This window comes from Suncus etruscus, chromosome 17 (genome assembly GCF_024139225.1).
Source record: "Suncus etruscus isolate mSunEtr1 chromosome 17, mSunEtr1.pri.cur, whole genome shotgun sequence".
NCBI lineage: Eukaryota > Metazoa > Chordata > Mammalia > Eulipotyphla > Soricidae > Suncus > Suncus etruscus.
The window spans coordinates 52,770,370-52,785,125 of record NC_064864.1 but is presented as its reverse complement, the minus strand read 5'-3'; positions in this window follow the sequence as shown (position 1 = coordinate 52,785,125).

Here is a 14,756-nt window from a genome sequence, read left to right as displayed (position 1 = left end):
AAAGACCCTTTTGGCATAAGAGTATACATATTTTTATTTATTTATTTATTTATATATGTTGCTTTTGTTATTTTTCTCAGAAATTTATTATGGATCCTAGGATCATAACTAAAGGTATTAAATAAAAAATAGGATGAAACATTTATGACTTAGACGATTAAAACTTTTCTCAGGCATTTCAAAAGAAATATAAATAATAAAATAAAAATATGTGTTTTCCAAGATGCTCTTTGAAAATGCAAAGGCAAAGTCATAGTTCTGCATAGAATACTTCCAAAACAAATATGCTAAAATATATCCTCAAAATAAGACTTAAAATTAATAATAATATATACAGCTCAATAAAAATACACAAGTAAATCACCTTTAAACATAGTTATCAAAACATTTTATGCACTTAACATACAATTGTTTCTCAATCTTTTGTAACCATGCCCTATTCTGATTTTGTTTAATTTTTTTGAGCCCCTTTGTCAACCACTTTCAGGTGGTTTCTTATCTCATGCCATGTTCTTCACTATTGCTTCAGTGTTCATCTGTGTCTCCCTTGGAATATTCTGGGAACCCACACAGTGATCATAGAGCTTCTTGCTGAGAAATGCTATTCTCAAAAACAGATATATTTTTATACTGCATCTGAATATTTCTTTATCAGGATTTAAAATATTTTACTTGTATTATTTTTTAACTTTCTTTTATTGCACTGAAATTGCACAGAATTTTAGAATAGTAAAGTCTATAATGAGATTCAATTTTTCTGAATCCTCTTATTCAAGCACTTTATCAAAAGAATGTATGAAGCAATAAGGAGCATCAAAACGCAGAGGCTTCAGTTGGTTCCTTAATGAAGTGCCAGAAGATACATTTCATCAACTGCAGTAAGTAGGGAATATAATGGAAGCTGTCTAAGTTTTGTTATTTTTAACAAATCTCACTTCCAATAACCGATTTGAAGGTATAGAAAATGTGTTACTGCAAAGAGAGATAAATTACATGCTGGTCATAATAAATAGATTTTAAATATTAGATTTATGCATTTATACTATTTTGACAAATTCACTGTTCTCCAAAGAATCACACTAATCTAGGGTAAGTCTAACAAACACTCCCAAGAGAAGCAAGTGTCTCCTCAAGAATAGGCCCTGATGATAATCACATCATCTGTTTTCTGAGGAAATTTTGAAAAATATTACCTTTATTATGCCAAAATGGAAAATAATGTGCAAGGAATGGGAAGTTCTTGAGTCCAGATTAGACATAAAGAAATTGAATGAAATTGAAATGAAATTGAATGACATTAAGAAATTGAATGAATAATACTTGCACTAGGATTTTACTATGTATCCAGCAATATGCCTATAATAACTTTCAATAGAAGTGCCTCATATCTGAAAGGAATGCTCATTCACTGCTGGTGGTAATGTCGTCTAGTCCAGCCCTTATGAAAAGCAATATGGAGATTCCACAAAAGAACTGGAAATTGAGCTCCCATTTGATCCAGCTTTACCACTCCTAGGGATATACCCTAGGAACACAAAAATACAATACAAAAATTACTTGCTCACATCTATATTCATCACAGCACTTTTTACAAAAGCCGGACCCTGGAAACAACCAAGATGCCCTTCAACAGTTGAATGGCCAAAGAAATGGCGGTACATATACACAGTGGAATATTATACTGCCATCAAGATATATGAAGTCATGAAATTTTCCTATACATGGATGTACATGGACTCTATTATGCTGACTGAAATAAGTCAGAGAGAGATAGACACAGAATAGTCTCACTCATCTATGGGTTTTAAGAGAAACTAAAAACTTTGAAATAATTTCCAGAATGGAGGTCTGGAAGGACTGGCTCAAGATATAAAGTTCACCACAAAGAGTGATGAGTGCAGTTAGAGAAATAACTACTCTGAGAACTAACATAACAATGTCAGTGAGGGATGTATAAAGCCTGTCTCAAAGACAGGCAGGGGGATGGAGGAGGGAAGGGACGGGGCCATTGGTGATGGGAAGGTTGCACTGGTGAAGTGGGATGTTCTTGTTATGAATGAAACCCAAATACAAATAAGTTTGTAATCACAATGTTTAATTAAAAAGATTATTTTTAAAAAGTTAGTCATCATCATCACCAAAAAGAAGTGCCACATATCAATATATATTATCTTCATTTGCTTTTAAGGCTGTTCAAGAAAAATGTATCTCACAGATCTCTGTTTTTCAGGTTTAAGAATGTAACAGAGACATAGACATATAATTCTATTACCTTTGCTTCAGGTTTTCAGAGAGTAAGTGGTAAAGATAAAATTTGAGCTCAGAAAATAAGGCAACATAAAGTGAACTTTGAACCATAATCTTAATTGCCATCAATGACTTTATTAGTTACAAAGGGGAGTTTAAACTAAATTGCAACAACTTGCCATACCCTTAAATGATCAATATGCTAATTATTTACAGTTGAATCAAATCTAATCTTAAAAATATTGTCTACTGATTTAAGCTTATATATTGAAATTTTCTTATTGTACATTGAGAAGGAAACTAGAGTTTAACTAAATCATACAGACTATTCATAATCTCCAAGTATCAATTGATCTATTTCTTATACTATATTTGTAACATAAATCACTTAATTTATTTATTGAAATGTAGTCGTTTTCAACCCTAGATCCATTATTTAGAGAGACTAGCTCTAGTTTAGAACCCTGGAATTTGCATTTAGCAATATCACTAAACTTCTACCTACCACTTCCTGAAGTCCTGCCTTAAACATTAAATTTTTTGTATTGATAATATTACTGATCAGAGACGAAACTACACTTGCCCAGTGGGGCCTGACTGTGAAAAATTGTGAGTGCTGCCTGTGTGTGTCTGTCTATTGTCCTGTCACGTGAACCTCTTGGGAGTGGGCTGAAAAGAGGCTCCAAAAAACTCGCTCTACCAGAGGCCAATTCTAGGGTGGGAATGCCAAGAAACTGCTCCATAACGTGAAAACCAGCTATAAGTAGTACTTTGCAGAAGCCAGATCCCCTGTTTGTGATGTCAGGCTGGTAAAATCCACGAAACTACACCTGCCCAATGGGGCCTGACTGTGAAAAATTGTGAGTGCTGCCTGTATGTGTCTGTCTACTGTCCGCTTGCATGACCTCTTGGGAGTGGGCCGAAAAGAGGCTCCAGCAGAGCACGGCCACTCCCCTTCACTACGTGGCCATGCACTCTTTTTAAGAAAAGAACACCATTGCAACAAGAAGAAAAAATCACACTAAGAACTGTGCTGGATCACTGAAGCCCAGCATTTCTCTCCGGATTGTCTTCTCTGCTGCATGCTCAGGCCTAAGATTTGATCCTGTGTGAGGCTTCATCCATGGAGGACTCCTCTCCGTTGGAGGCAAGTCAACCCATCCAGAAAGGGCGGAGCCAGAGAAGTGTGCTGCCTGCATCATTTAGCCAAAGAATATCACCACAACATGTAGAAAAACTCACATTACAAGTGTGACAATGGGGAAACAACGCAGGCCAGCATCAGACATAGAGAATGAAGATGACAATTCTAATGGCCAGATAATGACCAACCAACTAATCAACCTCTCAGATAAAGATTTTAGACTAGCAATATGGAAGGTGTTCAATGAACTCAAAGAAACTATGGATCGAATTGAACAGAACACTAATAAGAACCAATAAAATATGAAGACATAAATCACAAAACTCCAAACTGAAATAACATGACAACTAACAGGCCTGAAAAACTCAGTAAATGAAGTAAAAGACAAAATGGATAAGCTCTGGGACAGGGTATCAGAAGCTGAGAATAGACTTGGTGCTGTGGAAGATGAGATACATAACAATTCCATACAGCAGGAGAGATTGGAAAAAAACTTAAAGCAAATGAACAAACAATGGAAAAATTAGTCAAAGAATGGGAACAGATGAAAATAGAAGTCTATGATAAGATCAACAGAAACAAACTAAGAATCATTGAAGTCCCAGAGTCCCAGGAAGAAAATTTCCAGGAAGAATCAACGGTCAAGAACATCATTAAAGAGAAACTTCCAGAGCTAAAGAATATATGTGATCAGGGGCCAGGTGGTGGTGCAACAGGTAAGGTGTCTGCCTTGCCTGCGCTAGCCTTGGATGGACCGCGGTTCGATCCCCTGGCATCCCATATGGCCCCCCAAGCCAGGAGCAACTTCTAAGCGCATAGCTAGGAATAACCCCTGAGCATTACCAGGTGTGGCCCCAAAACAAAACAAAACAAAACAAAACAAAAAAAAGGAAGAATATATGTGATCAAACCCTGCATGCTCGAAGAGTACCAACCAAAAAAGACACCAGAAAAACTACCCCAATACACATCCTAGTCACAATGACGAATCCCACAGATAGAGACAGAATTCTGAAAACAGCAAGATCAAAAGGGGAAATTACATTCAAGCGAGCATCCTTGAGATTTACAGCAGATCTGTCACCAGAAACACTCAACGCCAGAAAGCAGTGGTGGGATATTGTGACAAGACTGAATGAAATGAATGCTTCACCTAGAATACTGTACCAGCAAACCTCAGTTTACAGTTTGATGGAAGAATACATGGTTTCACAGACAAAAAACAGCTCAGAAACTTTACAGACTCAAAACCAGTCTTAAGAGAAAAACTGAAAGACCTAATTTAAGACAAGACTAACCAAAAGACACACCAAATTTTGATATTAAGATGGCATTAAATCCCAGGACAATTCTTTCTCTCAACATCAATGGACTAAATGCACCACTTACGAAACACAGGGTGGTTATATGGATCAAAAAACTCAATTCAACCTTCTGCTGCCTACAAGAAACGCATGTAAATAGTCAGAACAAACATAGACTCAAAATAAAAGGCTGGAGAAAAATTATCCAAGCAAACAATATCCATAAAAAAGCTGGAGTGGCCATACTAATATCAGATAATGCAAACTTTATACTCAGGAAGGTTGTAAGGGACAAAGATGGACATTTTATATTAATCAAGGGGTATGTAGAGCAGGAAGAAATAACGCTCCTAAACATATATGCAACGAATGAGGGGCCAGCAAAATATTTAATACAACTGTTGACAAATCTGAAATATAATATCAATAACAACACAATAATTGTGGGGGGCCTCAACACGGCTTTGTCAACATTGGACAGGTCAACCAGACTGAAACCCAACAAGAATATACTAGACCTGAAAAAAGAAATGGAAGAAAGAGTCCTAGTGGATCTATATAGGACTCTCCATCCCCAGAAACCTGGATACACATTCTTCTTCAATGTACATGGGACATTCTCCAGGATAGACTACATGCTGACACATAATACATACCTCCATAATATCAAGCGGATAGAAATTTTGCAGACTACCTTCGCTGACCATAAGGCTCTGAAATTATTTGTGAATTCTAAAGAGACTCAGAAGAAAAACTTTAACACCTTGAAGTTAAACAGCCTCATACTGAATAACCAGTGGGTCCTAGATGAAATCAAGGAGGAAATCAAAAGGTTGCTGGAAAGAAATGTTAATAAAGACACAAACTATCAGAACTTATGGGACACAGCAAAAGCAGTACTGAGAGGAAAATGTATAGCTTTGCAAGCACACATCAGGAAGGAAGAAGGAGCTTACATGAGTAGCTTAATGACAAAGCTCATAGAACTAGAAATTACTCAACAGAAGGACCCAAAAATAGGAAGACAGAAGAAAATAACAAAGCTGAGAGCAGAAAACAAAGAAGTGGAAACCCAAAAAACAATCTGAAAAATCAACGAAAGCAGAAGTTGATTCTTTGAAAAAATAAACAAGATTGATAGACCACTGGCAATACTAACAAAGAAAGAGAGAGAGAAACTTGATAACTCATATTAGGAATGAAAAAGGAGAGATCACTACTGATATGACAGAGATTCAAAGGGTAATCAGAAACTACTTTGAGAAACTCTACACCATTAAAAATGAGAACCTGGAAGAAATGGATAAATTCTTGGACTCTTATAATCTTCCACGGTTGAAGGAAGAGGATGTAGCACAACTAAACACCCCTATCACTATTAATGAAATTAAAACGGTAATGAAATGTCTGCCCAAAAACAAAAGCCCAGGCCCAGATGGATTCACTAATGAATTCTTTCAAACTTTCCAAGAGGAAATACTACCAATCCTGGGAAGACTCTTACTTGAATTTGAACAAATGGAAACACTTCCAAATAGCTTTTATGAAGCCAACATCACCTTGATACCTAAACCAAACATAGATGCTATGAAAAAAGAAAATTACACACCAATATTGCTGATGAATGCAGATGCAAAAATCCTCAACAAAATCCTGAAATAGGATTCAATGCCTCATTAAGAATATCATCCACTACAATCAAGTAGGTTTCATCCCAGGAATGCAAGGATGGTTTAACATCCGTAAATTTATCAACATAATACACAACATCAAAAACAAGAAAAATAACAACCACATGATCATATCAATAGATGCAGAGAAAGCATTTGATAAGGTCCAACACCCATTCCTGATCAAAACTCTCAGCAAGATGGGAATGGAAGAAACCTTTCTCAGTATAGTTAAGGCCATCTACCAAAAGCCAGTGGCAAATATTATCCTCAATGGAGAAAAAATAAAAGCCTTCCCTCTAAATTCTGGCACAAGACAAGGCTGTCCTCTCTTACCACACCTATTCAACATAGCACTGGAAGTACTTGCTATAGCAATTAGGCAAGAAAAAGATATCAAGGGAATCCAGATAGGAAAGGAAGAAGCCAAGCTCTCACTGTTTGCAGATGACATGATACTCTACTTAGAAAACCCTAAAGACTCTACTAAAAAGCTTCTAGAAACAATAGACTCATATAGCAAGGTGACAGGCTACAAAATTAACACAAGAAATCAATGGCCTTTCTATACACCAATATTAAAAAGGAAGAAATGGACATTAAGAAAACAACCCCATTCACAATAGTGCCACACAAACTCAAATTTCTTGGAGTCAACTTGATTAAAAATGTGAAGGACCTATACAAAGAAAACCATAAAACTCTGCTTCAAGAAATAAGAGAGGACATGCAGAAATGAAAGCACATATCCTGCTCATGGATTAGCAGGATTAACATCATCAAAATGGCAATACTCCTCAAGGCATTATACAGAATTAATGTGATCCCTCTAAATATACCCATGATATTCTTCAAAGAAGTGAATCAGGGACTTTTGAAATTTGTTTGGAACAATAAACACCCTAGAATAGCTAAAGCAATCATTGGGAAAAAGAATATGGGAGGAATTACTTTCCCCAACTTTAATCTTTACTACATAAAAATAGTTATCAAAACAGCATGGTATTGTAAAAAGGACAGGACCTCAGATCAGTGGAATAGGCTTGAATACTCAGAGAATGTTCCCCAGACATACAATCACCTAATTTTTGATAAAGGAGCAGGAAATCCTAAAGGGAGCAGGGAAAGCCTCTTTAACAATTGGTCTTGGCACAACTGGCTAGCCATTTGCAAAAAATTGAACTTAGACCCCCAGCTAACGTCATGTATGAAGGTAAAACCTAAATGGATTAAACACCTCGATATCAGACCCAAAACCATAAGATATATAGAACAACACATAGGCAAAACACTGCAGGACATTGAGACTACAGGCATATTCAAGGAGGAAACTGCAATCTCCAAGCAAGTGAAAGCAGAGATTAACAGATGGGAATATATTAAGCTGAGAAGCTTCTGCACCTCAAATGAAATAGCGCCCAGGATACAAGAGCCATCCACTGAGTGGGAGAAACTATTCACCCAATACCCATCAGATAAGGAGCTAATCTCCAAAATATACAAGGCACTGACAGAACTTTACAAGAAAAAACATCTAATCCCATCAAAAGATGGGGAGAAGAAATGAACAGACACTTTGACAAAGAAGAAATACAAATGGCCAAAAAACACATGAAAAATGCTCCACATCACTAATCATCAGGGAGAGGCAAATCAAAACAATGATGAGATACCACCTCACACCACAGAAAATGGCACACATCGTAAAGAATGAGAATAAACAGTGTTGTCGGGGATGTGGAGGAAAAGGAACTCTTATTCACTGCTGGTGGGAATGCCATCTAGCTCAACCTTTATGGAAAGCGATATGGAGATTCCTCCAAAAACTGGAAATCGAGCTCCCATACGATCCAGCTATACCACTCCTAGGAATATACCCTAGGAACACAAAAATACAATACAAAAACCCCTTCCTTACACTTATATTCATTACAGCACTATTTACCATTGCAAGACTCTGGAAACAACCAAGATGCCCTTCAACAGAAGAATGGCTAAAGAAACCGTGGTACATATACACAATGGAATATTATGCAGCTGTCCGGAGAGATGAAATCATGAAATTTTCCTGTACATGGATGTACACGGAATCTATTATGCTGAGTGAAATAAGTCAGAGAGGGAGAGAAAAACGAGAATGGTCTCACTCATCTATGGGTTTTAAGAAAAATCAAAGACATTCTTGCAATAATAATTTTCAGACACAAAAGAGAAAAGAGGTAGAAGTTCCAGCTCACCTCAGGAAGCTCACCACAAAGAGTGATGAGTTTAGTTAGAGAAATAACTACATTTTGAACTGTCCTAATAATGAGAATGTATGAGGGAAATGGAAAGCCTGTCTAGAGTACAGGCGTGGGTTGGGTGAGGAGTAGTGAGATTTGGGACATTGGTGATGGGAATGTTGCATGGGTGATGGGTGGTGTTCTTTACATGACTGAACCCCAAACACAATCATGTATGTAATCAAGGTGTTTAAATATAATATATATAAAAAAGAAAAATGAAAGACACTTTTAGCAGTATCTCAGAGACTAGAGAGATGAGGGCTGGTAGGTGCAGCTCATGACATGAAGCTCACCACATAGAGTGATGAGTGCAGTTAAAAAAATTACTACAATGAGAACTATCCTAACAATGTGAATGAATGAGGGAAGTAGAAAGCCTGTCTGGAGTACAGGTGTGGGTGGTGTGGGAGGAGGGAGAGCTGGGAAATTGGTGGTAGAATGTTGCACTGGTGAAGGGGGGTGTTCTTTACATGACTGTAATCATACAACTGCAATCATGTTTGTAATCACTGTGTTTAAATAAAGATAATTTAACAATAAAAAAATAAATTTTAATCACAAAGAAAAAATATTACTGATCAGAAAAATTCCAAGACTGGATTAGACACTCCCTTTATTGCAGCCACAATTTTTTCTATATACCCAAGCCAACACTATCCTAGGGCATAACTGATATTCTTTTACTGATATTCTTTCATTCTCTTATGGAAAACTTATGAAACTGATTGTTTTTATTTATATATTTATAACAAATAGTTTATAGAAATCTATATATAGTTGAAGTTGCACATAATTTATGAACTTTACATTAAAAAGTTTGTGAGTAAAAATATAAAGTTTAGAATATTGGGCTGAATTTAGTATGCCAAAATGCTAAATTTAATTGAATATTTGTGGAATGTAAGTGAATAAAATATATTAAGCATTCTGTCTAAGCTATAATATAATATTTATATATTTGAAAACTATGATGAAAGCTGTTGAAAATCACAGAGAATATATTTAATCTAGGCAGAGTCATAGCACTTATAATCATAGATGATGCATGTAGCATTTACTTGCTTACCAGTATCTTTCTGCAGCATTAAGTTCAAATTGTATGCCACCATCAAATTAATTCATCTACTGTGCTTTGCTGATTTACTTAGAAGTCATCCCTGTATAAATATTTTTGTTGTCTTGTCAATTTATAACTTTAATACTCATCCGAAAGTTGATAGTATTAAAAGGTCAGTCTCTGAGATGTTTATAGGAATTAAGGCTGAGTGATAATTAATACCTTTTGTGATCTTTAAAATAAGGATTTGGAAGATTGTTTAACTTTAGACTTTTCTATCACACAGATGTAAAACAAAATCTTCACGCAATCAAGTCACACTACAATTTTGGTGTTCCTATATATCAAACACTTAGTTATAGATATTGTGTTTCTAAGCCACCTATTATGTGATAAGTGGTGCTGTTATAATTTCCTCCAAAGTGGACCATGCATCAAATAGTGAACATGGACATGTTTTTATGTAGAAGTGGTTCTAAATAGAATGAAGCAAATATTCTGGGATTTTTTTTTTGTGTGTGTTAGATTAATTGCAACTTTGATACCACTTACCTACCTATTTAAACTTATTCCATCTCCTTTAAAAAGTTTATTTTCTGTTTCTTTCTCAAGAAGTAGTAGCATCTCACCCTAGTCCTTGAATCTGAATTGACCTTTAGCTCTATGCTGGGGGAAAAAAAGTGATTATCAGGGAGGTAAGAAATGAAAAAAGAAATGGAGAGGTGGGAGTGGTGAAGAATGTGGTGTTGGAATGTGCTTTACATGAAACCTTACCAATCACATTATTTTAAACGATGACATTACAATTAATAGAGTAAAATAAAAACATGAATGACTGTGATTTTATACTAACTCCAATTCAAATGATTAAGAGCCATATCAGGTTTTTTGCTAGTTATCTTAAATAGAAGCTTCCACTATGTGAAAAATCTGGGTTTGCCTGCGAATAGATGAATTAATCATATCAATATTTTAAGTCATCTGTTATCAAAATCTAAAGACTACACAGATAATTTATAAATGTAAAGACAGTAAAATTGCTAGTTATCTTAAATTTTGGTGCCATACACTTTAGATAATGATAGCAAGCTGTTATCTTGCAGACTAGTTTAGTACAGATGCAGCGTCAATTTTACATCAAATCATCAGCCAAAATAATAAAAACCCAACCTAAAAATATGGTATGATTAATTATAGCCTTAAAAAGGGAATTGCATAGATATGTTGCTATGGATGCTGATACAAGGATAATGGACATATGAGAAAACTTTAGAGTCAATGCACAACAATTTGGAATATCTATAATTCCTTTTTCCCTTCCTCTCATTCCTCATTTTTCCCCAGTTTCTTTCTTCTGCTGGTACCATGTGCTTCCTTTCTCAAGCTTGTTAGCCCGTAGTCACAAGGGATATATAGAATCATTAGGTATCAACCTAAAGGTTCACAGTCACTGTCAAAGTAACTCTGGTGGTCCCTGGCATCTCAAGGTTCAAAAACACAGCATCTTGTGATCTTAGCAATTAACCACTGGTCTATTTGCTAGAAGTAATCCCCTAATTCCCGAACGCATTAATTGAAAGAATACAAGATTTGTTTGTCATAGTGGTAAACTTTAAGATAAGCGAAAAGCCTTTTTGTTTGCTTATTTATTTTTTTTTGGGCCGCACCCAGTGATGCTGAGGGGTTACTCCTGGCTCCTGGCTTGGGAAGGACCATATGGGACTCTGGGGGATCAAACTGCGGTCCGTCCTAGTCTAGCACTGGCAAGGCAGATATTTTCCCCCTTTACTGCATGATTTCTAAAACGTCTCCGAGTATAGTTAGAAAGAGAGTCTATGTATAAACAGTAGTGACTTAGAGATAATTGTGTATATTGGACTTTCTTTTACGGAGAACAAGCTATTGATTTAGTAAAAATATGTGACAAGATTCTGAGGATTTTGTATGTTAAACATTGGGAAAAGATGTATTTGATAAAGAAAGAAAAAAATTAAGTTATCAGATTTACTTTGTTCTTTAAAATTAGAGAAATGACTTAAATTTGGAGGAAGAAAAGAAATGAAGATATGAAAACAATTATGGAAAAATCTCACTCTGCACAGGTCTGTATTTCTCTCTGTTTTTCTCTCCCATATATAATACTCACCTTAAATTTACTATTAACTTTTATATTTTATATCTGAAAAATGTCTGTGTAAAGGGAGATAAAAATTCTTAGCACATACAGATCCTATAATGATAGCTGGGTGTGAATAATAGCAATGTGATATAAAGTGATATCCTGGACTTTCACAAGTCATTAGAGAGACAGGTAATTTTAATTGCCTTGCCTGTGATAGCTTAAGCTATTTAAGACACATCACTGAAAATCAAGATAACAAGAGATTGAGGGATTGGATGGGAGGAGGTGGTATTTCCCCTCAAACATATAAATGACAATGACATTCACTTAAACTAGACTCTGGAGACTGAGACATGCTCTGGGGGGCAGAGGCCTAGGACACTGCTGGGATGGGGAAAAGACTCTGAAATAGAGGAAGAGAAGATAGATAATAAGAAGCTTCCGCACAAGTATAGCAAGGTGAAAGGAGCTCTAGAGAGTACTCAGTAGATGATCTAGGAGATTGATGCATTATGTAAGAAATTCATAGGGCTCGAGTATAAAACAGTGGACAGAGAACTGATCTTGTATGCAGCTGACTTAAGTTCGATACCAAAATCCCATGTAGTCCCTGAGCACCACGAGGAGTAATCTCTGAGTGCAGAGCCCTGGACACCACCAGATATGGTCCAAAATATAAACAACAACAATTAAAGTAATTTATTCAAATAACAGAAAATTAAGTACAATTGGATTTTAAGGATGAAATGGCTAATGTTTTAGATACAACTGAAATAATGTAACTACAAATAGTTTACTCTCATTCTTTTCTTAAAAACAATTTATTCCTTAAACATATGGAAGAAAAATTGAGTCCAATAGAAAGGTCTATTCCTTTGATCTGACAAGTTTAAAATCGAGTATCTTTTCTACATTGGTACAATTAAATTAAATTGTAAACAAGTTTTTCACACTCTGTAATTCACTTGCCCAAACAGGAAACTTTGTATGCCTACTGAAATGGCCCAAACAACCTGCCTACTTTTAGCAGTTAGTGTAATTCAATTTAAATAGTAAAGTTAAAGGAGATTAGGCAGGTTCAGCAGATCAAATATATTTTACTTAATAATTTATAAGTTACAGCAAAAAAAAAAGAGCTGCATTTTCTAGTTGGGGGCATAATGTTTAGAATATGATGATGGCTGTTTATTTCTAAAATTTATTTCATTTTTTAATTATTTAATTTTAGTCATTGAGCTCTAGAATGCCAGATATGTGATGCTGGGAATGGGGCTGGAGAGAGAGCTTGGGGTTAGGGTGTTTGCCTTGGATGCAGAAGGACTGTGTTTTGAATCCCGGCATCCCATATGGTCCCCAGAGCCTGCCAGGAGCGATTTCTGAGTGTAGAGCCAAGAGTAAGCCATGAGCACTGCTGGATGTGACCCCCCATAAAAGAACAAAAAAAAAATGGCACATATATTTTTGAATGAATGTTGTTCTGTCATAGGGATAGATACCCCAAAGTGGTGTTTCTGGGTTCAGATAGCAGCTCAATTTTAATTTTACTAAGAATCTTGTGATGGAAAACTCTTAAAAATCCATTTCAATGCAGAATTTATTTTTTTCTCTCTTTGTTGATGCTCTCTTTTAAAGTTTATTTTTCCACATTTTTTCCATTATGAAGACTGCCTCAGAGAATGCTAATTATTTTGATTTTTTTGCTATGTTGCTCTGCAGCTTTAAACTCAGATTGGGAATGTCAACTTTATAGAGATTCCTTTAGAAGAGCTGGTGTTTCATAGCACACTTGCCAATTATCGTATTTCCTTGTGGGTCCCAGGCTTGCTTAGACTTTTCATTGATGTGATTTTTTTTCTACACAGATCTTAATCTACACTCAAGTTAATCAATCCTTCAAATGAAAGAAATTAGGTTCACTGCTAGACTGCTACAATTTAGTTAAGAGTGTTTTGATTCACTCTAACATATGCCATAGATTTTCTCATTTTATTTTCTAGTATTTCAATGTACACAGGTAGGTAGTGGCTGGTAATCTTTTGGAATTACTGAGGGAATTAGTGACTCAGCCAATACTATAACTCATAATAAATAATTTATTTATACAGTGATAAAAATATTTTTAATACCACACACCATATGGATCACTTAATCAATCCAAGGGTACAAACCTAAGTTCAGGGAGAAAACATCATTTTATTTTACTTTATTTATTATTTGAAAAAATGTGTAAAAATGAACCATATTTAAGATAATAAGCATTATTATATACAATATATATACATATATACATACATATATATATACAATATGACAAATATACTGAATTCAGTAAAATGAGGTGTCTCTAGAAATCAGGAATATCTGTTATGTTATTATAGTTCAAACACTGAGGATTAGAAAGTTGTATGAAGGGTATACCCTAGGAACACAAGAATACAATACAAAAACCCCTTCCTCACACCTATATTTATTGCAGCACTATTCACAATAGCCAGGCTCTAGAAACAACCAAGATGCCCTTCAACAGACGAATGGCTAAAGAAACTGTGGTACATATACACAATGGAATATTATGCAGCTGTCAGGAGAGATGAAGTAATGAAATTTTCCTATACATGGATGTACATGAATCTATCAAGCTGAGTGAAATAAGTCAGAGGGGGAGAGAGACGCAGAATAGACTCACTCATCTATGGGTTTTAAGAAAAATAAAAGTCATATTGCAACAATCCTGAGACAATGAGAGGAGGGCTGGAACTTCCAGCTCACTTCATGAAGCTCACCACAAAGAGTGGTGAGTGCAGTTATAGAAATAACTACACTGAGAACTACCATAATCATGTGAATGAATGAGGGAACTGGAAAGCCTGTGTAGAGTACAGGTGGGGGTTGGGTGGGATGGAGGGAGATTTGGGACATTGGTGTTG